The following is a 27,940-nucleotide window of genomic DNA, read 5'->3' as shown; positions in this document are numbered from 1 at the left end:
CATGGGGTCAAGGTGTCATATTATTTGTTACCATCTCTCTCGATTGAGTGCCACTCTCCTACCTTATTTGATCATTTTGTCTACACATGGGGTCAGGGTGTCATATTATTTGTTACCATCTCTCTCGATTGAGTGACACTCTCCTACCTTATTTGATCATTTTGTCTACGCATGGGGTCAGGGTGTCATATTATTTGTTACCATCTCTCTCGATTGAGTGCTACTCTCCTACCTTATTTGACCATTTTGTCTACTCTTACACAATCCATCCATCTCTTTGATGGATGCCTTCATTTCCTCTTGCCTTCTTTCTGTGTGCCAAAATCTTCTTCATCAAATTGTCTCTGCATTAATGCCTGAAGCACCATAATCTGTTCTCTTTGACTTTCTCTACAATTGGATTTACTTGGTATTCTGCTCTGATGGCCTAATTTCTTCCTCTGTCCCATAATGTTCATTCTACCACCCATTACAGGCACTTAATCTCCTACACCTCTAGCCTTGTTGACTGTATTACTATCACTGTCCAGGTTTCTATACCACACAGCAGTTAAGGCCACACTACTATTTTAAGGTCTATATTACATCGTCAAACTCACAGGAGTTTGAACAATGTGATATTGAACTGTTAAGTTTGAAACCCAAAAAGTACGAAAACACAAAACAGTGATTTTTTTTTTCCAGGGAAAAAAAGTCGCTGTTCCGATACAAATAAATAAATAAATAAATAAAACAAAAAAAAACATGTACACTTTAAACTTAAACTAATGTGGGGGGCTTGGCACCCCACTTAAATATACTCAAAAGTTCAAAAAACGAAGAAAGCACAAACCACTGTAAAATAATAAAAAAGATCCAGACCACAAATGAAGGCGAAATGAACTTTATGTACAAGCGCTTTCGTCTAGAAAAGACTTCATCAGATACATAAAACACAGGTGCTACACAATACTTATATAATGCCTCATACAACATCCAATTACACTTTTAAAGGAACATACACAATTCACTCAGAACAAAATATGTGTATATAATTAATAATGAAATACTTTTAACCATGACCAAAGGACAAAACATGAACAAAAAATAAAAAAATAAAAAATCCTAAATCATCCCTAAAATAAATGGTAAATAGTATTAAACCCTATCTGCTTTGGCTAGCAAAACTTGCTTAATACTTACATATTCATTAAGACCAGGTATAATATTTGCCCTCAGGCTAAGCTGACATTTTTATTCTTTATTTAATAAAATGTTTTTGCAATCACCCCCTCTGGCATTATTCCTGACAACTTCAATAATGCCAAATTTAAAACCAGAAAAAGACACACATACCTCTGAATGTTTAAATAGTGCGCTACTGTCTTTACCTGTCCTTATATCATAAATGTGTTCATATATTCTATCTAGATAGAATATATGAACACATTTATGATATAAGGACAGGGATGATTTAGGATTTTTTATTTTTTGTTCATGTTTTGTCCTAGGTGTAGGTTACTGTATGTAGGTAAGAGTGTGAGTGTGTAAGTGTTGAGAGTGGTGGTGTTTGTATGTGTGTGATGTGTGTTTGTGCAAGGGGAATGGAGAGTGTGCAGTGGTGGGTTTAGTGCTTTTCCCTTTTTAGTGCGACCTTGGAGTCAGTATATCACATGGGAGGTGCAAGGTAGGTGTGTGCATCTGTGTTGTTGTGTTTGTGTGTGTTTTGTTTGCTTGTTGTAGTGTGGGGAGGAAGGTGTATGTGTGTTTGTTTGTGTGGTGGAGGGTGCGTTCAAAAGGAGTGATTTTGAATTTTGCACTTTTGGAGTTTCCGTATTTTGAATGCTCGGCTTTATAGTCTTGAGATACTGAAATTCGAAAATGTAGTCTTTCGAGATTATAAAGTGAATGTATATATATATATATATATATATATATATATATATATATATATATATATATATATAGACATACAGACATACATACACACACACACACACACACACACACACACACACACACACACACACACACACACACACACACACACACACAGATCCAGTCTACTACACAGAGGGAGTGGAGACAACAGTCTAGAAATGGTGTGGCAATTGTGATGAGATAAGGGCTTCAGAAGACATCCTGGAAATCAGACCCCACTGTAAGGATACAGCACTGTTCATAACCTCAGTCTATGCCCCACAGCAGGTTTGTAATCATATCTCTTAATGTCTTAGCACAAGAAACTTATACAGAGCCAAAAAATAATGAGGGAACAAAGACCCAAAAATAGGGACAATTTTTAATTATTGCTGTTATAAAGTTAGAAAATTGCTACAATAACAAAGTTTGCATTAGCATATATTTTCCAAATGATATGAAGTTTGAGACTGAAATATGTCACTAATTAGTGATGCCAGTTCCCACTGAATTGCCAGAACATCATAGGGTTTATGAGGAACACAGCAAAAATATGAGGCAAAAATCTGGACAGTTGAGAGGTATGGTGATAGCTAGGGATATACTGCATTCTGGTAGCAGTTGCTAGATCTACTTGATGATGGGGACATAAATTCTCATACTGGGACAGACAGAACAGGATATGAGGACTCCATGGGTCCACATGGGTGGGCCAACAGGATTGCAGAAGGAGAGGCCATACTAGACTTCTGCCTGGAAAATGGCTTATGATGACCAAACATAGTTCAGCAAGACAGAGAGTCACAAAATCACATACAACAATGGACAACATGCAACTCAAGTAGACCACGTCGTAGTATGTAAAGGTCAGTGAGATAGAATCAACGATTGCAAAGTCATCCCCAGTGAAACAGTTGGCCACAGAAAAAAATACAGGCTGTCACAATCAGCAGCAAGTAGTGGACACAGAAGGCTCTAAGGTCAGCAGAGATTAGGCTGAAGACCTGGAAGTTGACTAGAGAGAAAACACAAGAGTCTAAGAAATAATCAGGCTCTAGCACCTCAGGAAGAAGAGGAAAAGGGTGAGATGAAGAAGAATGGCAGCGCCTCAATACAGCACATGTAAGGACTACAGAACAGAGATGCAGCTCAGCCACGTATGGAAATAAGGTACATAAGGAAAGACAGAGTGGACTAAGAAGGAATACTGGCTGACTAACAAAGATGATAAGACAGCAGTTGCAATACCAATGAGCGATGTATTAAAGGCACTCTACCAGCTTCTGGAAAGTGATTCAGTTGATGGCCCAAAAAACCTCTATCATGTTGCAAGGCAAAAACAGAAGATAGTCATCAGACAACCTTCATAAAGGATGCCAGCAACAATCCTCTCACAAGACCAGAGGACATCTAAGGCAGATAGAAGGAGTACTTCCAAAGGCTTCTGAATGAAGACAATTTCACAGAAGCCATACTGTCCCAAACACAGCCTACAGTGAAAGAAGAAAAGGAAAACACATGCTAGAATAAGCCAGACCTGTACTAAGGAAAATGAAGCCAGAGAAAGAAGCAGGCTTAGATAAGGTCAAGGCAGATATGATCAAGATGTTAGGTGAGTTATGGGAGAAATTGCTCCAGAGGGTACTTATAGCAGTATGGAGAGAAAGTTGTATCCTATATGACTGGAGAATAAGCACACTAGTGCCGGTGACAAAGGAGGCATTTATGACTGTGGTTAGTATAGATGCATCAAACTCCTGTCACACTGCATGATAGTTCTGGAGAGGGTGATTGATAAATGAGTACACAGAGCAGTACAAAGTAGGATGGGAGATAATCAGTTCAGATTCAGATCACGATCCAGCACAACTGACCTTGTGTAATACATGAGTACACAGAGCAGTAGAAAGTAGGATGGGAGATAATCAGTTCAGATTCAGATCAGGATGCAGCACAGCTGACCTCGTGTAATACATGAGTACACAGAGCAGTAGAAAGTAGGATGGGAGATAATCAGTTCAGATTCAGATCAGGATGCAGCACAACTGACCTCGTGTAATACATGAGTACACAGAGCAGTAGAAAGTAGGATGGGAGATAATCAGTTCAGATTCAGATCAGGATGCAGCACAACTGACCTCGTGTAATACATGAGTACACAGAGCAGTAGAAAGTAAGATGGGAGATAATCAGTTCAGGTGCAGATCAGGATGCAGCACAACTGACCTCGTGTAATACATGAGTACACAGAGCAGTAGAAAGTAAGATGGGAGATAATCAGTTCAGGTGCAGATCAGGATGCAGCACAACTGACCTCGTGTAATACATGAGTACACAGAGCAGTAGAAAGTAGGATGGGAGATAATCAGTTCTGGTGCAGATCAGGATGCAGCACAACTGACCTCGTGTAATACCTGAATACACAGAGCAGTAGAAAGTAGGATGGGAGATAATCAGTTCAGATTCAGATCAGGATGCAGCACAACTGACCTCGTGTAATACATGAGTAAACAAAGCAGTAGAAAGTAGGATGGGAGATAATCAGTTCAGATTCAGATCAGGATGCAGCACAACTGACCTCGTGTAATACATGAGTACACAGAGCAGTAGAAAGTAGGATGGGAGATAATCAGTTCAGGTGCAGATCAGGATGCAGCACAACTGACCTCGTGTAATACATGAGTACACAGAGCAGTAGAAAGTAGGATGGGAGAAAATCAGTCCAGGTGCAGATCAGGATGCAGCACAACTGACCTCATGTAATACATAAGTGCACAGAGCAGTAGAAAGTAGGATGGGAGATAATCAGTTCAGATTCAGATCAGGATGCAGCACAACTGACCTCGTGTAATACATGAGTACACATAGTAGTAGAAAGTAAGATGGGAGATAATCAGTTCAGATTCAGATCAGGATGCAGCACAACTGACCTCGTGTAATACATGAGTACACAGAGCAGTAGAAAGTAAGATGGGAGATAATCAGTTCAGGTGCAGATCAGGATGCAGCACAACTGACCTCGTGTAATACATGAGTACACAGAGCAGTAGAAAGTAGGATGGGAGATAATCAGTTCAGATTCAGATCAGGATGCAGCACAACTGACCTCGTGTAATACATGAGTACACAGAGCAGTAGAAGGTAAGATGGGAGAAATCAGTTCAGGTGCAGATCAGGGTGCAGCACAACTGACCTCGTGTAATACATGAGTACACAGAGCAGTAGAAAGTAGGATGGGAGATAATCAGTTCAGATTCAGATCAGCATGCAGCACAACTGACCTCGTGTAATACATGAGTACACAGAGCAGTAGAAAGTAAGATGGGAGATAATCAGGTCAGGTGCAGATCAGGATGCAGCACAACTGACCTCGTGTAATACATGAGTACACAGAGCAGTAGAAAGTAGGATGGGAGATAATCAGTTCAGATTCAGATCAGGATGCAGCACAACTGACCTTGTGTAATACATGAGTACACAGAGCAGTAGAAAGTAGGATGGGAGATAATCAGTTCACGGGCAAATCAGGATGCAGCACAACTGACCTTGTGTAATACATGAGTACACAGAGCAGTAGAAAGTAGGATGGGAGATAATCAGTTCACGGGCAAATCAGGATGCAGCACAACTGACCTTGTGTAATACATGAGTACACAGAGCAGTAGAAAGTAGGATGGGAGATAATCAGTTCAGATTCAGATCAGGATGCAGCACAACTGACCTCGTGTAATACATGAGTACACAGAGCAGTAGAAAGTAGGATGGGAGATAATCAGTTCAGATTCAGATCACGATCCAGCACAACTGACCTCGTGTTTGTAGTGAAAGAGATTGTTGAGATGAAGCTAGAGAAGAAGAAAGAGTCCAATTGATCATTCCTACACTTGGAGAAAGTATATGACAAGGTCCAAAAGAACGCTGATTTGGGCAGTCATGTGATGGTTCAGGGTCCCAGAAACATTGGTAGAATTAGAACAGACTACGTATAAGGACCAAATGACGCAAATGCAAACAGTGTTCAGACTCCCACCCCATGGCTGTTAATACCGCAGATGATGTGGCATTGTGATTAGATTCTAAACAAGAACGTTAACAAATAATGGTAGAATAGAATGTAAAACTGAAGGATTCAAGATGAAACTGAGTACAGCTAAAACAGTTGTAATGCCAGCAAATTTGGTAAATCTGAAGAGGCTGTGAATTGAAATGGAAAGGAAAATACGGAACAGGTTAACAGCTTCAGGAATAACCTACATCTACAACTTCCTAACACACTCACACATACTAAAATCCCTACCCAAAACCCTTAAAAAAATAAACACTTACCTGAACATCCAGCTATCCATTAACACAGCACACCACCACAACCGCCGATTTAACATTTCCAGATTCGGTCATGTGGACGTTCGCACAACTGGGCTTTTGAGATTTTAGTCTTGAGATACTGAAATTCAAGATTTCAGTATTTCGAGATAATGAAGTATATATATATATATATATATATATATACTATAAATATATATAAATTCAGAATATTGTGCAATTATACTTGTCTCTCTCTCTCTCTTTATATATATATATATATATATATATATATATATATATATATGGGTTCACTACATATGACCGAAAGTTCATATGACCGAAGCCCATTTGACTGAGACCAAATGACCGAAAGTTATATATATACTATAAATATATATAAATTCAGAATATTGTGTAATTATACTTGTCTCTTTTTCTCTCTCTCTCTCTCTCTCTCTCTCTCTCTCTCTCTCTATATATATATATATATGGGTTCACTACATATGACCGAAAGTTCATATGACCGAAGCCCATTTGACTGAGACCAAATGACCGAAAGTTCATTTGACCGAAAACCCATATGACCGAAAACTTATTTGACCAAAAAACAGCACTGGCAGGTGTATGCCCTGTTCCCCACTGTAGTGCAACCCTGGAGTTAGAATATATTGTTATATTATAAAATGGGATCTAGCTTTCTTTGTGTAACTTGAGCACTAATCCAGGCATTCTTTAAAGTATTCAATTGTATTTATTACTGCTTGGTAGTAACTTGATAGATAGTGTAGCTATCATTCTAAGTCTTTTGGATTAAGCACTTGGGCTTCAGACCAGTTTTTTTACATTATGAAGGTTTGTGGCATGCACTGTGGTGGCAGGACAGGTAGCTTTCATCCTTATAAGTTGGGAACTGCTGATTGAGAGCCCAGTGTCTGTTATTCTTAAAGTATATTAGTTCTGGTTTAAGCACTTGGGCTTCAGGCCAGTTATTTTACATTAAGAAGGTTTGTGGTCTGCACTCTTGTGGGAGGAGAGGCTGGACTCTGCCCTTCTGAGCTGGGAATTTCTGGTTAAAGGTTTATAGTGCCTGAATATTTGAACTGTATCTTACTGAAATTGGTACACCTTGTTTGCTGTAGCATAGACTAGATCCAGGCCTGCTGAATCTAGCTTTGTTTGTATGCTTGTTGTTTATTTGCTTGTTATTTTCCTGGAACGCTAATTCCACCTAAAACGTGGCTTCTCAGTGCTTCTGTGGATTCCTAGTGATATCTGCATTGCTTACTGTACTTATTTCCTTGTTTAACTTGAAAGAAAGTTACTGTTTGTCGTTTTTGCATTTAAGTTACCTGTAACACATTGCACTTAAGTTACCTGGCACTTGCTCACTAAAGCAATTATATAAGTCAGCACTAAAAATTAAAAGCACTACACCCTCACTCCCCATTTGCCCTTGTTTTCAATTATAAAGGAATTCCCAATATTATTCTAGCATGTCCAAAGGTCAGTTGTCAATCTCCTCTCCGGTCCAGCTGGTGAATCTGTGAATCTTGAGGCAATGTTACAACTGCCTCATGTACACAGACAACCTTCTCCTCCTCCCAACAAATTCCAACACATGTGAGAGATGCAACCATATAGCCAAACTGGAGGCTAAGCTCTCTCAACTCAGTACTGGCATAACCAGTCAGGAGGAGAAGGAAACCACACTCACTACAATTTCAGTCTCACATAGACCTACCACGACAGCAATCCAAACACATAATCACACAAAAACATACTCGGAGGTTCTAAATAAAGATCTGCCTAAGCAGCAGAGACCTCCAAAGCAAACACGCAAGCAACTGCTACCCCAAAACAAAACACGTGCAACACATATCTCACAAAGCCAGTGTGCCGAACAGTCACAGCCCTTAAGGCTAAACAACACACCTGATACACTTGTAATAGGTGACTCTATCGTCAGGCACATTGACGTCCCACTCAGAGAGGGTCACAGTGAGCAGCCTGTCGGGCGCTAGGATCCACCACATAACACAAGCATTCAGGTCACTCCAAGGCAAGTACAAATATGACTCAGTCATTGTCCATGCTGGTGTGAATGACCTGAGACGTACCTCCCTGGACTACATGAAAAGAGACATAGAGGAGCTCTCTGAGCATGTAGCCCAGGCTGGTATGACCCTGACTTTGAGTAGCATCTTACCCTCACCAAGAATGATGCCACAATACGAAGACAAGATGATCAATTTCAACAACTGTCTTGAGTATTGGTGTCATTCAAAGGGGATCCAATGCCTGTCAGCCTGGGATGATATGCTCGACAAGCCACGATGCTTCGCTAGGGACGGCTTGCACCTGTCACCCCTGGGCTTTCAGATATTGGCAAAGGCTCTTGCTACCCCCGTAGTGCCTTTTTTAGGCAAGGCTCAAAAGACAAACTCACCTCCATAGGTATCACAAGGGATAAGAAACTAAGAGTAATGCTACTCAATGCCAGAAGTCTAAACCTCAAGATGTACGCACTCGAAACTCTCCTTAGCATGGAGAACATAGATATCTGTGCAGTAACAGAAACCTGGTTCAGGGCTCCCAAGAGCACCCCAGCACTACCAGGTTATACCTCATACCATGCTTTTCAGCCCAAAAACTTGGACCGAACCACAAAAGGAGGGAGAGTATTGATATTCATCAAAGATACCCACACCTCCAGGTTGCTGGCAAAGCACGAAGCATCAGAGACTATCCATGTGCAACTAACAGTAGGTAAAACTGCCTTCCAGTTTATAGCCTGCTACAGACCACCCTCCCAAACCCAGGAACCCCACTCGGCCTTCCTGAAAACACTGGAAAATATGAAGGTCTCTCCAAACACTATTATATTGGGCGACTTCAACTACCCAAACAGACTGGGAGCATTACTCTAGCTCCAACACCCTAGCCCAAAGGTTCCTAGAATTCATAAACTCAAATGCTATGGAACAACTTGTTACCACTCCCACAAGTGGGGAAAACATACTGGACCTGATCATCACCAACATGGGGACTCTATTCTCCAGACCAGAAGTGTATCCCTCACTGGTAAGATAAGACCATAAACTGATCTCACTGGATATTCACATCCCGATCCCATCCCCTGCCCAGAAAACCACAGTGAAAAACTTCTCTAAAGCAAATTTCACACTCCTCAAAACCGAGGTGGAATCCTTCAAAGCCCCCGGGCCTCTGGAAAATACGGCCCAGACCGCAGAATCCTTTATAAATGTATTCTATGAACACCTTCAGGAATGCATGGATCATGCAATCCCAAATAAAACCAAGACCCAATCCTCCAAAGGCAGACATCCTGTCTGGTGGACCCCAGCCATAAACAAACTATACAATAGAAGGAGGAAGCTACTACATGATAGAGCAAAATCCTAAAAAGGGAAGGCATCTCTGATCAGTATTAGCAAAAAACTAAGGGCACTTATAAAATCGTCTAAGGCCAGCTTCGAGAGAAAAATTGCACAGGACACTAAGGATAATCACAAGGCTTTCTTTAGTTATGTTAGGAACCTGGGTGGGAATTCCCAGATATGCTCAGAATTAGTCCAAAATGACAAAAAATACACCAAACCCACAGACATTGCCAACAACCTAGCTGACAGGTTCAGTGCAAACTTCTCCCCCCCCTCCCCACCAAAAGGGCAAATATCTATTCCAGCAGAGTGCTGCCCCCCTGAAATCTCAGATGCTTAGGTAAGAGCTGCACTCTCCAAAGCAAAAAACACAGCATCAATGGGACCAGACGGTGTCCCGGGCTGTGTCCTACATGAACTCCAAGAAGAGCTAAACCCAAACATAAAACTACTGCTCAATCTCAGCCTTACTACAGGATATGTACCCAAAGAGTGGCATACAGCAACAGTGGTCCCTCTCCACAAAGGTGGTACCTCAACGGACCCTGGAAACTATCGCCCCATAAGCCTGACTAGCTTGGTCTGCAAAGCTATGGAAAGGATCATCATGGACCTCATAAATAAAGATATTGGGTCCTACAGACACTGGATCCTACCCAGTTCAGCTTTGTTAAGGGCAGATCCTGCCTCTTAAACCTGGTCGACTTCTTTGAAACAGTCACCAAGGCCATTGACGAAGGGAAGGTGGTCCACACAGCCTACCTGGACCTCGCAAAAGCCTTCGATACAATACCCCACTCGGGCATTATAGATAAGCTCACCAGCTTAAATATAAACCCATATGTCACTAGATGGGTTGCAAACTGGCTCAAGGACAGAACCCACATGGTTAGAATTGCTGGAGCCATGTCAGACTCCAAACCAGTTACAAGTGGCGCCCCACAAGGCTCAGTCCTGTGACCTCTCTTGTTCGGCATATATTTCTCGGAGGTACAGGCCAACACGGAAGGACTGTGGCTGACCAAGTTCGCAGATGACTGCAAACTGGGCGCCATAATCGACTCTCCAGCTGACACAAGCATCCTCCAAAAGGGCCTCATAGAAACAGACAACTGGTGCCAGAGCCATGGCCTCAAGCTAAACACCAAAAAGTGTATAGTCATCCTCTTTGGCAAAAACAAAGTGCCCACAAATTACCACATAGGTGGTAATCCATTAAATACAGAAGAAGTAATTAGGGACCTGGGGACCCAAGTTGATAGCAATCTCTCATTTGACAACCACGTGGCCAAAGTGGTTAGAAAAACATTTTATATAGCCCACCTAATCATGAAGGGATTCACATCTAGATTAGGGGAGGTCATCGTGCCTCTTTACTCATCCCTCATCAGGCCCATAATCAAGTACAATGCCCCTTTTGGGATGTACCTTACCAAACACCTGCAGCAACTGGAAAGACCCCAAAGGTACCTCACCAAGAGGATCAAAGGGCTCAAACAGATGCCATATGCTGCCTGGTTAAAGAAACGTCAGCTCTACTCAGTGGCATACCGCCTGCTCAGTGGCGACCTGTGCCTGACGTATAAGGCCATGTCCAACCCGGAATTAAGGACATGCTGCACCTCACAAAATCCAAATCCCATTGAGCTACATGCTCAAGAGACTTGAACCTGAGCACTGAAATAAATAGGACATGCTTGAGGGACAGATTCATAACCCAGAAGCTCCCTTCACTCTGGAATAAAATCCCAGTCCAGGTTAGGCAAAGTCCCTCAGTGACTCTCTTCAAGAGGAATCTTGATGAGTGGATGGGAGATCGTAGGTTTACCCCGGGTATCACTTCTGTGTCACTGTTAGACAGAGGCACAGTATACTAACCTCAAAAAAGGGCATAGCAAATAAATTTAAAATGGGTGGCGAAAGCCAAACATACTCTGACCAAAATATCAAGTTTTGGAAACTCGAACTTCTGAACTTAAACCTTAAAAACAAAAAAACTCAAACATCGCTTTTGCAGGGGGGTGAAGCCCCCCTGCACTCCCCACCCCCCCCTACTTAAATATACCAACTCCAAGATCGCGCTACAGTGGGGAAAAGGGAAATCTCCCATTTTGCGCTGTATGCAGAAGTGCAAAAAGGGAGATTTCCCACTTCCTGTCAACACCGCAAAAAAGATAACAACATTACGTGCACACAGACCGTACAGGAATCCTTGCCTCTGTGTGCCCATAACATTTTAATGTAAGTAAGGTCTTATTTTTTAACACTTTACATATTCGATTTACTGAAATCTCGATCATATGGTTTCGACCATATGAAATTTGAGATTTCAGCAATTCGATTATGTGAAGTGTTCCTATATATATATATATATATATATATATATATATATATATATATATATATATACTTGTGTCATGAAAGGTGAAAAAACTCAAAAGAGAGAATTGCAAATGGTAGAAGAAAAAAGACAGAATCACAAAACACTAAATGACTAATAAGAGTGAATCACAAAATATTGAATACTTCTCTACCATTAAAAAAATATTACAAGTAAATCACAGCTACATGGGCAATAGGAAGTTCACCCCGGGGATCACTTCAGTGGCCTTGCTCAACAGGGGCACTGGGAATTAACTTTGGGCGGCATGATGTCAAGGAATCTTCATGGGCTAGGCCTATATAGGCTCCAGGGCCATTAGCCTAGTACACACCTATGAACCTCTGAACTTAAGAACAAAAGTGTTGTCTTTGTAGTGATATTGTTAGAGAAAGGGTCTTTTATAAATGTGATGAATAGGTGAAAAGGGTAAGTGGTGGGGGTAGGATTGCAGTTAAATAATCTGCAAATTGTTTATGGGGCTGTTAGGCTGTTAAAGTGCTTATAAACTATTATGTAAAACTCAAAGCTCAGTTTTGCAGATTTTGCACAGGCATAAATTATAGGGAGTGATTTATTGCAGGAGAAGTGCTGAAAGCATTCCCGTAGAAATCTGAATGTTCACCAATCGTGCATTTTGCAAGGACAGAAGAAATGATGTGGCACAGAAAATTATGTTTATTACACTGAAAGGCACTTTAAATGGCAACTCATACCAAACAAAAGGTTGTGAATAGTGCAAGTGCTAAACAGTGTTCATATTTTGCAAGACATCCTGATACAATATGTAAACCTAATGCATTTTGCAAGTTTATTTAGCTCTGAAGTCTCACCTGGCAAATTATACCCCTGTTCATCTGTAATGAAAGGCAATATGTTATGGTACATTGATCTAGAAAGCTCAAAGCACAAAATATTGAAAAAGCAAAGCAAAAAACATTACTTTATGTTGGGGGTAAGCCCCCCTGTACTGCCCATAACCTATTAATTATATATATCACTCTAATATTGCACAAGTGATAAAAGGGTGAATTCCCAGTCCCACTATACCTCAATAAGCACACAGAGCAGCCAGCATTAAGCAATTTTCATCTCTTAAGCTGAAAAGGTAAAAATATATATATTTATTTTATTTATTTAGATATTTGTTTACTGGGTTAGTCTGACTAGGCAGAAGCCCTTTTTCAGCAAAGAGCCAGGGAGAAAATCTCCAGTACTATTAGTACACTGATTCAAGTATTACAAAAACTGACATAATCATCAGTTATGCAGTGAGTTACAGTCGGTTTTGAAGAGGAGAACTAATAATACACATATGCATTACTGATAGGAAACCGTGTGATATGACCTTGAGTTAAGAACTTTAAACTATTACTGTTCACTTAATATTTACAGAGAGTTTCAGTATCACACTTCAGAACTAGTTCAAAATAATGTGAAGATTACTGATCCTACAGACATTGCCAACATACTGGCTGACAGGTTCAGTGCAAACTTCTCCCTCCCCTCCCCCCCAAAAGGAGAGATATCTATACCAAGCGATTGCAGCCCCCCAAACATCTCCAATGCCCAAGTGAGAACTGCTCTCTCCAAAGCAAAAAACACAGCATCCATGGGACCTGATGGTGTCCCCGGCTGTGTGCTCCACGAACTCAACGAGGAATTAAACCCACAGCTAGGACAGCTGTTTAATCATAGTCTTACCTCTGGATACGTACCCAAGGAGTGGCGCACTGCAACTGTGGTCCCACTTCACAAAGGCGGTGCCTCCACCGACCCTGGAAATTACCGCCCATTAGCTTGACAAGCCTTATCTGCAAAGCCATGGAGAGGATCATAATGGACCTCATAAATAAAGACATAGGGAATTTGCAGACTTTGGATCCATCCCAGTTTGGCTTTGTCAAAGGCAGATCATGCCTTCTAAACTTGGTTGACTTTTTCAAACAGTCACCAAAGCCATTGATGAGGGAAAGGCAGTCCATACAGCCTACCTTGATCTGGCAGTCCTTCGATACAATACCCCACTCGGTATCATTGAAAACTCATCAGCTTAAATGTTAACCCATACATCACAAGATGGGTTGCAAACTGGCTGAGTGACAGGACCCACAGGGTCAGAGTTGCTGGCGCCATGTCAGACTCAAAGCCTGTCACAAGTGGTGTACCACAGGGCTCAGTCCTGGCCCACTCTTGTTTGGCATCTACTTTTCCGAAGTACAAGCAAACACAGGAGGGTTATGGCTGACAAAGTTTGCAGATGACTGCAAACTGGGCGCCATAGTAGAAAACACATCTGACACAGATATCCTTCAGAAGGGTCTCACAGAAATGGATAACTGGTGCCAGAGCCATGGCCTAAAGTTAAATGCCACAAAATGCATAGTCATACCCTTCGGGAAAAACAAGGTTACCCCTAGCTACCAACTAGGTGGCAATCCACTGAGCACAGAAGAAGTTATCAGGGACCTGGGGACCCAGGTTGATAGTAGTCTGTCATTCGACACCCATGTAGCTAAAGTAGTTAGGAAGACCTTCTACATTGCCCACCTTATCATGAAGGGATTCTCATCTAGATCAAGGGAGGTCATAGTCTCCCTTTACTCATCACTCATCAGACCAATGATTGAGTACAATGCCGCATTCGGAATGTATCTGACCCGACACTTGCAGCAGCTGGAGAGGCCACAAAAGTTCCTCACCAAAAGAATAAAGGGTCTCAAACATCTGTCCTATGCTGCCCGACTGAAAGAACTCCAGCTCTATTCAGTCGCCTACCGCTTGCTCAGAGGTGACCTTTGCCTAACATACAAGGCCATGTCAAACCCAGATTTGATGAATATGCTTCACCTCAAAAAATCTAGATCCGTCAGAGCCACAAGGGCAGGAGACTTAAACCTCGACACGGCTATTAATAGGACGTGCTGGAGAGATAGATTCATCACCCAAAGACTCCCTATGCTGTGGAACAAAATCCCGGTATATGTGAGGCAGAGCACCTCGCTGGCCTTGTTCAAGAGAAATCTTGACCAATGGATGGGAGATCGCAGATATACCCCAGGGATTACCTCAGTGTCACTGCTCGACAGAGGCACAGCAAAATAATGGGTATAGTTCCCTATACTAAAGGGGTGGCGTAAGCCACAAAACTATGGGCTAGGCTTGTAAATGCCCTCGGGCAGATAGCCTAGTATGAACCTATGAACCTATGAACCTATAATTTATTGTGAAACTTAAGTGTCCCTCCCAGAGAGTTGGGTTTGTACAGCTGGAAAGGATGAAGAAATAGCACTAGAATGAGTAGTTACAGAGTTTTATGACTAAATTATGAGTAACTTCACTTAAGATAGCTAGTTAGTAGCAGCTGTGAGTGATAAGGATAGAGGGATGAGCATTTTATGTTGGGCATGGCGAGTGCAAGTCCTAGTGCTTAGCAGGTAGAGTTTTAAGGATTTTTTGTAGTATTATTAGATATAGTTCTTAGGTACAGAGGCAGTTTGTTCCAAGAATTAGCAATTGAGTGGCTAGAGAGCTGCTTGCTAATATTTATTGAGGGTTATAGATTTCTAGGAGGTGTTGATCTGAGCTACAAAGTGTGCGGTTGGGAATGTAAAAGGTTATCACAGAGGAGAGAGTTAAAAAAGAGGCAGATTTGTAAAGGATGGTGTGGGTGAGGTGAAGTTGGGGAGCAGGAGTTCTTGGTGGAATTCTGGACACTGAAGGTTTTTTAGAGCTAAGCAATGATAGGAGCAATAGGGTACGTTTGCTCCAAATCTAGCAGTCTTATGGCATGTGAGCTCAAGTTTGGACATACGGTGAGTTTGTTGTAAGGATTGGGGCAGCATAAAGTAGGCTAGGTAGAAATTAGGCTTGTGCTAGAGGGAGTTTAAATTTCTTAGAGAGGAATTTTCTGTTTATTTATTTATTTATTTACATTTGCTTACCGGGAAATTCTGATTGATGCAGGTCCTTTTTCAGCGGATGCCCAGGGAGAAAATCTCCACATCATGTACATGATAAATAGAGATACAAAGTTGCAGCAGTAGTAAACAACATTACAGGTTGTTGGCTTTAATACAATAACAAGATATTGATTATCAACAGTAAATGTTGCAAGTTAAGATAGGTTCTTGTCATTTATAATATTAGTAACAAAGTTGTCAAAGTATGTAAAGACAACTAGCTATTTCTGACTGTGGTTAGTAGTGGCTGTAGTATAGTTGGGTTAAGAGTCTAGGTGGGGGGAGTAAGGGTGGGGGTGTTAGTCTGGATTTGAACAAGGACAAAGCCAGTGCAAATTTAAGTGGAATTTGAGTGCAGTCTTGAAAAGGCTGCTGGAAGGTAGAGTAGATATAGAGGGTGGAAGATTGTTTCTAAGTTTAGATATGGTACATGAAAATATGGCTTCTCCTGCTGAGTTTTGGGTTTGATAACAGTGAGTTGATTTTTGTTGCTTGATCTTAGGGGCCTAGTGGAGGGATAGGGTTGGAGAAGGGTTTGAAGGGAAGGGATGTTAAGGGATGGTTAATAAGTTTATGAGCGAGGGTGAGTTGATTAAAGTGAAGGAGTTGTGGGAGTTCTAGCCAGTTTACTTCTTTAAGAGAGATACAATGATAGCTGCGGTAGGAGGTTCCAGTGGCAGATTTAGCAATTTTGTTGTAACAAGTATCCAGTTTGTGTAGGTCTGTCTGTTTAAGGTTAGTAATTATGGGGGATGCATAGAGTAGGGTGGAGATTAGCTGGGAATTGGCTATGGAAATTCTAGCCGCCTTGGTTAGGAATTGGCGGCTTCAATATAATGCATCAAGTTTCTTGTGAACTTTTTTTATTGTGAGAGATATGTGGGTGTCAAATCTAAGTTTGTTGTCTATTTCCACACCAAGTAATTTTGTGTGTTCTGATGGAGAGATGATGGTATTGTCTTTGACAAGAATGTTGAAGTGGGGGGTGTTTTGGATGGCTTTGGAATGTTGGAACAGGAGAAGTTTTGTTTTACTTCAGTTGAGTAGGAGCTGAGCATTGGTTAGCCAGCTTTCTACAGAAAATAATGATTTATGTGTGATTTGTTGTAGTTCTGGTAGAGTGGGGGCAGAGCAGATGAGAGCAGAGTCATCTGCTTACTGTAAAATAGATGCTTGTGTGGTGGCAGTATGTAGGTTGTTAGTGAAAAGTGAGAATAGCAGAGGGCCAAGGATAGACCCTTCGGGAACTCCAAGAGTAACTGGGAGGCAAGGTGATAGGTTATCATACCAGATTACTGATTGCTGTCATCCGTGTAGATAGCTGTGGAACCACTTGCAGGCTGATTGTGAGAAGGAGAGGTTGGGGAGAGTAGAGAGTAGTAGCTCATGAGATACCATGTCAAATGCCTTTGAGAGATCTAGAAATACAGCAGTAGAGAAGAGGCCATTGTTTTTGTGATGAAGTATAGTGTTGGTGAAGGAGAGCAGAGTAGAGGTAGTGCTGTGATATGACCTGAAACCATGTTGGGTTTTGAAGAGGAGATTATCAGCTAGGAGGTAGTTGGAGACCTGGTTGTTGATACATTTTTCAAGTATCTTGGAGAGAGGGGAGAGGATAGCAATGGGGCGGTAACTGGAGAGGTCAGTTGAGGGAGTGACTTTGTGGAGTGGAATGATGTGGGATATTTTCCATATCAAGGGAACATAGCCTTCTGTTATGAAACAGTTGATTAGAATTGAAATTGGGTAGGCTATAGTATCAACTGCAATTTTCAAGTATTCAGAGGGGAGGTTGTCAGCTGTGAGTTTGGTGGGTTTAAGTTTTGACAATAGTCTTTTTATGTTGGAGGTAGGTACTGAGGTGAAGAAGAAATGAGGAGTGGGGGGTTTAGGGTTAGGAGTTAGGGGGGCTGTTGTAGGGAATTGTTTGTTTAGAGATGTTATAGTTTCAGTGAAGTGTTTGCTGAGGGGTTCAGCAATACTGCTGGAGGAGAGGGAATGGACGGCTGGGGGGTATCAACCTTCCCTGGGTGGAGGGCAGTGTTAATAGTGGACCAGAATTGCTTAGGGTTGTGGTTGGTAGAGTTTAGTGTGGATTTATAGTAGAGGGATTTGCCTAATTTTATATGCTTTTTGGTTTTATTGTGCAGTTCAAGGAATGATTGCCTATCTGAGTTATTTTTTGTTAGTCGCCAGTGCTCCCAGTCCTTATCTCTGGATTTCATTAGGGTTCTGGTGGTCTTTTGTAACCATGGGGCATGCCTGGATCTGATTCTGGCATTTCTTACAAGAGCATGGGTGTTTAGGATGGAGAGGAAGGTACTGTTGATGAAGTGGACAGCCTCATCTAGGTTGAGGTATTTTAGTGGTGACCAATTAATTTTTTACAGGGAGGAGATGGAGGAATTGGGATTGAAGTTGGACTTGTTCCATATTTGCCTGTGAATAATGGGCTTCAGACTGTTTGTGTGGTAACGAATTAGGAAAGTGGGGGAGTGGTCACTAAGGCTGTCAGGTAAGCAGCCTGCTAGGTAAGAGTGAGGGGCTTTGTTGACTAGGATCCAGTCATGTATGGTATGATTGTTAGGGTTTTTGTTGATTCGGGTAGGGGATTGAATGAGTTGAGTGAACCCATGGAGATTAAGGTGAATAGTTGGGAGATTGTTATTAGAGGATAGCCGGTTGATGTTAGAGTCACTGAGAATAATGGTTTCTTGGGGTAGATATAGAGTAGCCCAGCTCAGGAGATTTTCTACGGGTGTAATATTTTGCCTTGGTGGGAAATAGTATCCTATGATATTGATTGTTTTGTTTGGGTTTAGTTTGAGATTGGCATGAAGGATTTCTTCATTGTTGTGGTGAGGGGCAGATGTTTCCATAAAGTAACCCCGGTTTCTGATTTTTTATTTTTTTTTGGATCACTTGTATATGGACATCGAATTTTAGTTGGTCATCTATAATAGCACCTGGTAGTTTTGTGTGCGTTTCTGCTTTAATGGTTGTGTTACTGAGGGAAATGATGGTGAAGGTAGTCGTAGTCGTAGCATGAAATAGGGGTTAGGCAGGAATAAGAAGAGCTTTTTTTGGATTCAGTAAAAGCTGGTTACTAGTTGGTCATCTTTCAGTGGATGGAAAGATTCTTGGGTGACAGTGAGAAATTGAGAGAGGTGGTCAGAGGCGGAGATGATAGTCAAGTCAGCATAGTGTATTAGAGAGGAGTGGGGAATAGATGTGTAGAGCTCGTTGTAAAGATGTTAAATAGTAAAGGCCAAAGATGTAGCCTTGTGGGACTCCAGTAAGGACTGGGAGGAAGGGGGAGAGATCAATATGTCATCTGACTGATTGAAGCCTGTTGGAGAGATAGCTAGAGAACCAGGAGATAGTTGAGTTGGAGAAGTTGAGGTCAGAAAGTTCAGCTAGGAGTTTGTTGTGAGATATAGTGTCAAAGGACTTAGAGAGGTCAAGGAATATGCAAGATGCAAGTCTGTTGTCATCATGAGTTCTGGCGATGGTCTGAGTGAAAGATAGTAGAGCAATACCTGTGCAGTGGTTGAGGCAAAAACTCTGTTGGGAGGGAGTTAGAAGATTTTGTTGCAGGAGATATTCTATTAGTTGTTTGTGTATACACTTCTCCAGCATTTCAGATAGGGGAGACAGAATAGCTTTTGGTCTGATGTTGGAAGGGTCAGTGGAGAAACCTCCTCTGTGTATGGGTATGGTACAGAACTTCTTCCAAATGCCTGAGACAATAGATTCTTGCATAGACCTGTTGGTTAGTATGGAGATGGGGTAAGCAATAGAATTTGGGGCTAGAATCTCCTCCCTTTTGAACACTTGCTGTTATGAATGGTAACCCAAATGATATGTTTGTAGGAGCTGTTTGCCCCTGCATACCTACTAACATAGTAGAACTTTTATATCTCACAGGTTCAGATAAAGAAGCTGTGTGACCTCAGAGTTGTATTGATTCAGTTGCGGGGCTGTGAGGTTGAGTAAAGTAACATACCCTGAAAATCTCTAACTGTTTTCATAACATGGTTTGTCTTTTTTTTTTCTTTACAAGATTTATTTATTTGGCATTTTTCAAGTTGTTTGTCGAGTATTAGTTCAATTCACTAATTCATTTCTGTTTTGTAATCTGTCAGTGATTTGTCCTTCAGTTCAACATTGTGTTCCCATTATGACTCACCATTCTGAGAGACTTGCAAAGATTTTATGTGATTTAAGTTGCATTATACCAAAAAAGTAATCTAAAAGGTGTGAAGAGCATACAGAAATAAGTGAGAGAAATATTTGGTAGGAAGATCTGCTGGGAAAGACAAAAATATCTACTATTTCAGGAAAAAAAAACTGAAATACTTAATGTTCCAAATCTGACATCTGCAAATTTTATTTAAGCCGACATGGCAGATAAACAATAGTTTATAGCAGAGGAGGTGATCTTTAACCACCATATGAAAAATCCTGTACCTCTCTCTTACTGGGTGCATTATTTTTAAAGTGTATGAATAGGGATGGCTTTGAAACTCCAACAGATTAACTAGTATTATATCCTGATAAGTTCCTTCTGCCTGTTTTCCATTAAGAATGCAGTTTGGAAATTCCTAAAAAACTTATTATTTTTTGTTGTTGTTTGAACAGCTTCCACACTACCCACACCTATTATAGCTGGCATTACATGTGGCACCTTTGCTGTTTGTGTCCTCTTGGTTATTTTTCTTCTTCATCATCAAAAAAGAACAAAAGGTTTGTTGGCAACCTTTACTATAATAAACTGCGCATTTCATTTTCTTTATATAATTTGCTAATAACTATTTGTCTTTTCTAGGGACAGCTGCCACTCAAAATAGGTATGTACTAAACTATTTTAATACTAATTACTTGCATTGTATTTCAGCATCTGCGTTAGTATCATGTATAGAAAGAAATAATATTGCTGGGACATGAGTGCAGCAAATGTGAGGTAATACTGTTGCGCAACAGTACACCTGTATTTGACTTTTACAACCAAATTGTCAATCTTATCCCAAGAGTGTGGGATAGTGATATGTCCACTGAGTAAAAAGATTTGCAGAAAGCTGATCCTAGTTCAGTGAGGAATGACATCTGTGCACAAAACATAACAGTAAGCACTTTGTATATGGTTATTACAATTTGTTCCTAACATTTTTGCATAAGTAAATGGCATAAGTAAATTGTTTAGTCTATTTAGAAGTCACTACCATTCCAGGGTTAAAGAACAATGACTGGAAACCAGTTCTGTCAGGATATAAATGTTTTTTACTCTAACAGGTATTCTAACAAACAAAATCGGGAGATATTATGATAGGGATTAAAGATAGTTATGAGAACTGTGATTATTGCATGATTAGTGCTAACACCAATACTATAGACTGTGTAACTGTGACAATAAAGACAACCTGCGACTGTGATTATTGCATGTTCAGTGATAACACCAATACTATAGACTGTGTAACTGTGACAATAAAGACAACCTGCGACTGTGATTATTGCATGTTCAGTGCTAACACCAATACTATAGACTGTGTAACTGTGACAATAAAGACAACCCTGCGACTGTGATTATTGCATGTTCAGTGATAACACCAATACTATAGACTGTGTAACTGTGACAATAAAGACAACCCTGGAACATATAACAATTGTTGGAGTGGATAGACCACCAAAGTCAAAAGTCAATGACCTAGGGGAATTCATACATTTCTTGCAGAAGAAGACTGGAATAATACTGATTCAATGACATTAGTAAGGAAGTTATTCAAAACATATGTTCAGGAACAATAATTGCTTCATATTGTAAAAAAAAAACTACCAGGGAATGTAACATACTAGACATAGTTTGTGTTCCTGAAGAAATTACTTTTACTTCAAGTAAAGTTTACCACCATTGGTATGTACTAATCATGGGGTTATAAAGGTTAATTTATTGCTAGTTAATTCTGCCAAACTAACATCTAAACCAATACATAGAAGATTAATCAAAGATTAGATGGAAGCAAAACAGTTACTATGTAAAACTAACTGGACACACTATTTTGTATTCAGTGGAAAAAACTGCAGATGGAAGTGAAAAGTTTTGAAAGAGAACTTACTTGAGTGCAAAAAACAAAAAATAAAAAAAAATGTTTAACATCAGGATCTAGGCATACAATGTCAGGGAGATATATTTCCATAAGAACAACATACCTGATTAAGGTGAGAGACAAAAAATGTAAAAAAAATGGAAGAGACACCAAACTACAACTTTGAAAACTAAAATAAATTTTATTTTATTTGTTTTATTTTACATTTGTTGACTGGGCTAGTCTAGCTGGATATATGTCCATTTTCAGTAGAGGCACGGGGAGAAAAGCTCCACACATTTCAAATAAAGTTCACATCTACAGAAGTACATATTTAGAATGCAAATACATTTTCTGTAAAGAAAACAGAAATAATATGAGGTTGCAAATTTATAAAGTACATATAAAAAAGCAAAGCAAATGAATGGAGACAAGTAAAACGCAGTACTTTACCAAACCAAAAATACTTGTGGAGGAAATAAGGCAATCCAGTTCTTCTTCGATAATTTTAATGATCAGTAAAAGCACAGCAACACGCCAACCAAGAACACTCAATTCCTCAATACAAGGACTTTTTAGAGAACTATGATGGAGAGGACGCATAGAAGTTGTTAAGATTAACATCTAGAAGTAATATGTTACACTTTTTAGAGAACTATGATGGAGAGGATGCATAGAAGTTGTTAAGATTAACATCTAGAAGTAATATGTTACACTTTTTAGAGAACTATGATGGAGAGGATGCATAGAAGTTGTTAAGATTAACATCTAGAAGTTATATGTTACACTTTTTAGAGAACTATGATGGAGAGGATGCATAGAAGTTGTTAAGATTAACATCTAGAAGTAATATGTTACACTTTTTAGAGAACTATGATGGAGAGGATGCATAGAAGTTGTTAAGATTAACATCTAGAAGTAATATGTGACACTTTTTAGAGAACTATGATGGAGAGGAAGCATAGAAGTTGTTAAGATTAACATCTAGAAGTAATATGTTACACTTTTAGAGAACTATGATGGAGAGGATGCATAGAAGTTGTTAAGATTAACATCTAGAAGTAATATGTGACACTTTTTAGAGAACTATGATGGAGAGGAAGCATAGAAGTTGTTAAGATTAACATCTAGAAGTAATATGTTACACTTTTTAGAGAACTATGATGGAGAGGATGCATAGAAGTTGTTAAGATTAACATCTAGAAGTAATATGTGACACTTTTTAGAGAACTATGATGGAGAGGAAGCATAGAAGTTGTTAAGATTAACATCTAGAAGTAATATGTGACACTTTTTAGAGAACTATGATGGAGAGGATGCATAGAAGTTGTTAAGATTAACATCTAGAAGTAATATGTGACACTTTTTAGAGAACTATGATGGAGAGGAAGCATAGAAGTAGTTAAGATTAACATCTAGAAGTAATATGTTACACTTTTTAGAGAACTATGATGGAGAGGAAGCATAGAAGTTGTTAAGATTAACATCTAGAAGTAATATGTTACACTTTTTAGAGAACTATGATGGAGAGGAAGCATAGAAGTTGTTAAGATTAACATCTAGAAGTAATATGTTACACTTTTTAGAGAACTATGATGGAGAGGAAGCATAGAAGTTGTTAAGATTAACATCTAGAAGTAATATGTTACACTTTTTAGAGAACTATGATGGAGAGGAAGCATAGAAGTTGTTAAGATTAACATCTAGAAGTAATATGTTACACTTTTAGAGAACTATGATGGAGAGGAAGCATAGAAGTTGTTAAGATTAACATCTAGAAGTAATATGTTACACTTTTTAGAGAACTATGATGGAGAGGAAGCATAGAAGTTGTTAAGATTAACATCTAGAAGTAATATGTTACACTTTTTAGAGAACTATGATGGAGAGGAAGCATAGAAGTTGTTAAGATTAACATCTAGAAGTAATATGTTACACTTTTAGAGAACTATGATGGAGAGGAAGCATAGAAGTTGTTAAGATTAACATCTAGAAGTAATATGTTACACTTTTTAGAGAACTATGATGGAGAGGAAGCATAGAAGTTGTTAAGATTAACATCTAGAAGTAATATGTTACACTTTTTAGAGAACTATGATGGAGAGGACGCATGGAAGTTGTTAAGATTAACATCTAGAAGTAATATGTGACACTTTTTAGAGAACTATGATGGAGAGGATGCATAGAAGTTGTTAAGATTAACATCTAGAAGTAATATGTGACACTTTTTAGAGAACTATGATGGAGAGGAAGCATAGAAGTTGTTAAGATGAAATAGTTTCAGAGATGAGAAGGTAAGGTTGATTCGAGTAATAAGGGGTAAGTTGATCAGTCAGGTTTAGTATAGGGGCACATCCAATGTGTTTTCAGGAAGAGCTTAAGTTTATTTTTAAACAGAGTAATAGAGGGAAGTGTTGTAAGTTCAGAGGGAAGTAGGTTCCAGGTTTTTCCAATACAATTAGAAAAAAGAAAGTCTCCAGCTCTATTGTTTGATTTATTGGTATATAGAAGAAATTTTTGTGAAGATCTTAGGGACTTCAGGTTATCATAGGGGTGAATAAGGTTAGATAAGATGGGTGTTTTGGTAGGTTGATAAAGTATTTTGTGGACGATGGCCAGCTGATTAAATTTCAGCTGCTGCTGTAATTCAAGCCACCCTAGATGCTTTAGATTAATACAGTGGTGTGTTCTGTATGGGTTACCTATGGCAAACCTGGCTATGCTATTATAAGAGTTTTCTAGTTTCTTAAGGTTATTTTTTGACAGATTGGTAAATATGGGTGAGGCATAAAGAAGGGTGGAGATTAGATGGGTGTGGGCAATAGTTGTTCTAGTTGCAGGAGTGAGGAAGGATTTGATCCTATAAAGAGTGCCTATTTTTCTATTAGTAGTTTTCAGAATGTTGTTGATATGGGCATCAAAGTTTAGGTTATTGTCTATGGTGATACCTAATAGTTTGGTAGTTAGATCTTGGGATATGAGTGTACCATTTTTGGATGATACAGTGAAGTCTATTGGGGGAGATTTACTGGTAGGTGTAAAAAGGAGAAGTTTAGTTTTTTTAGTGTTTAATAGGAGACATCGTTTTGTAAACCATAGTTCTACAGAGATAAATATGTCTTGAGAAAGGGAGTGACGTTCTGATACAGATGTTGCTGAGCATATAAGTGTGGAGTCATCCGCGTATTGTATACATGTAGCTTGGGGAACTACTTGGTGAAGGTCATTGATGAATATAGAAAACAGTAGAGGGCCCAGTGTGGACCCTTGAGGAATACCAATATTAACAGGTAGATGGGTAGAAAGAACATTGTTCCAGAGCACAGCTTGATGTCTCTTATTTAAGTAGGAATGGAACCATTTTATAGCTAGTGGGTTGAGAGACAGAGATTTGAGAATGTTTATGAGTATAGTGTGATTTACCATGTCAAAAGCCTTGGACAGGTCTATGAAAAGTGCAGAGGAGAGCATGTTAAGATTATGTTTTTTGTTGATGGTGTCAATAAAGGAAAGGAGGGCAGTAGTTGTGCTATGGGAAGGTCGGAACCCATCCTGGGAGTTGGAAAGCAGGTTATTATGGAGAAGGTGGTCCAGCAATTGCCTGTGGATACATCTTTCCATGATCTTAGATAAAGGAGAAAGTAGGGCTATGGGACGATAGTTGGAGGGTTCAGTGGAGTCTCCCCCTTATGAAGGGGAATAATATGAGAGACTTTCCAAAGTTTGGGGATATATCCTTCAGTGATGGTTCTATTGATGAGAATGGAGATGGGGTAAGCAATAGATTTGGCTGCTAATTGTAGGTATTCTGAGGGTAGCAGGTCAGCAGAAGGAGTGCATGGTTTCAGTTTTTGGATAAGGGTGAGAATAAATGCTGTTGGGACAGGTTGGAAGAGAAATGGAGGTGGTGGGTTAGAGTCAGAATTAGATGTTGTTACGTTTTGTGGAGAGAGCTGACAGGCAAGAGTTTGAAATGCTTTGGTGAAAAAGGTGTTAAAGGTGTTAGCAGTTTGTTTAGGATTGTCTTTGTCAGTGCCTTGAGGGTTAGGTGTGATAGATAAACAAGCTGGGCAAACAAATTAAGACTAGTATGAGACAATATCAAGAAAAAATATGAAGAAAATTTATATAAGAATATTGCGCATAATACGAAACCATTTTATAGATACATTAGATGTGGAAGAAGTAAAAACATACAAATTGATAAACTGTGGCAGATTCTAAAATTTATGATTAGACACAACAGATTATAGATGTATTTACAAAATCTTAAGAAAAACAATTGTGGCTCCACAAAGGGGGTGATAAGTTGTCCTAGTGCATCTGGGTAACCTCAGATACTGGAATCAAATTAGATTGTATTGAAAAAGAACTGCACAAACTGGATCCAAACAAAGCACATGGAGGAGACGTAATTAATAATAAAGACCTGGAAACACTTCAGTAAGAACTTAAAGTACCATTATATCTATTATTTACTAGGTCATATTAATATTGGGAAATTCTTCAAGATTGGAGAAATGCACTTATTAAACCTATCTGTAAGGGAAAGGGGAGTATAACAAACCCAGAGTCATACAGACCCTTAAGTCTGCTTTCATGGTGTGGAAAAATAATGGTAAAATCATCATATAAATTATTGTCAGAACTGGATAGATTGGGACTTGAAACCATATATCGCCATACATATGTTGAAAATACATCTATTATGACCTGTAACATGATGTTCTATAACAATATAATAACAGCTATGAATGAAAATTTGTACTGTGATGTAATTTATATAAATTTAACTTCAGCATTTGACAGAGTCATACACAAAACACTGATCAAAAAATTAGAAAAACTAGGTATTGATGGACTCTTGATAAGATGGATAGCTGCATGGTTTACCAATAGGACATTGCAAGTATCATACAGCAAATGGAGAGGTGAAACTCTTCGTTACAGTCAGGGTGTCCCACAGAGCTCTGTCCTAGGTCTTTACTTGTTTAGATTGTATATTTCAGACCTTACTTTTTCATCTGAGGTGTTCTACACTCTATATGCAGATGACCTGAAATTGGGTAAACCTATTACACATGTTACAGATAAGGCATGTCTGCAAAATAACTTGACTAAATTGACCATTTGGGCACAGAAGAATTATGCTGATAAATACATTGAAAACTAAGCAAATGAGATTTGTGAGACATAAATTGAAAGGTGAATATTTAATTCAGCACACAGTGATTGAAACTGTAGGATCATTTAAGGACCTAGGTATATAGGTGTGGAACAGTGTGTGTATTGTATCTTTAAGAAGCATTTTGAAGTGTAGCACGTGCATATAAACAGCAAGCACATGCAGCACCAGTGCCATTTTGAGAGAGCAGCCAGAGTGTGAATATGTATAAGTGTGGTAGTCAGTCTGTTTATAAGTTTATGTAAGTTAAAGTTACTAAGCCTCAATTCTGATGCATAAGCTGCTTGAACAGAACCCACAAGTGTTCTGTTTTATCCTGACCAGACGAGTGGCATGGTGTTAGAACTGGGATTTAGGAGACAGCTTTTCCAAGCCACGTGCTGCAGAGTTAACAATGAAGGCATGTTGAACAGACTGGGTGTAAAATATGGCCAGAGCAGAGCTACAGGTAACAAAAACTCGCACAATGATTTATTTCATAAAATAGATAATACGGAATATGTGAAGGACACAGAACACATTAGTAATCAAATGAGTAACAAAAAATGTGTTATTAATCAAATGAAAGACAAGAAATACATTATTGATTAAACGAGATGTTAGGAATCACAATATTTGATAAAATTATCAGAAAAGTTCATAAGTGGGTTCAGAGTTGCCTTGGAGTTACATAATGAGCATGTTTAAAATAAAATGTGAATGTTTAGAGTAAAACAAGCACAAGA

General features: G+C 39.5%; 2 long non-coding RNA genes across 2 annotated transcripts in view; one reads left to right on the top strand and one right to left on the bottom strand.

The window, feature by feature from the left end:
• The window catches only part of LOC122812300, a 518,343-nt gene that overhangs the window by 126,763 nt on the left and 363,640 nt on the right, over positions 1-27,940 (bottom strand). The window lies entirely within an intron of this gene.
• Positions 20,594-27,940, top strand: part of LOC122812301 — a 73,678-nt gene continuing 66,331 nt past the window's right edge. Inside the window, exons 1-2 of the long non-coding RNA XR_006366381.1 lie at positions 20,594-20,693; positions 20,776-20,797. This is a non-coding gene — a long non-coding RNA (uncharacterized LOC122812301). The remainder of the gene's footprint in view (positions 20,694-20,775; positions 20,798-27,940) is intronic.

This window comes from Protopterus annectens, chromosome 9.part0, assembly GCF_019279795.1.
Source record: "Protopterus annectens isolate FY-2018-M chromosome 9.part0, PAN1.0, whole genome shotgun sequence".
Taxonomy (NCBI): Eukaryota; Metazoa; Chordata; order Ceratodontiformes; family Protopteridae; genus Protopterus; species Protopterus annectens.
The sequence above is the reverse complement of the archived record's forward strand: the minus strand, read 5'-3'. Positions and strand labels throughout refer to the sequence as shown.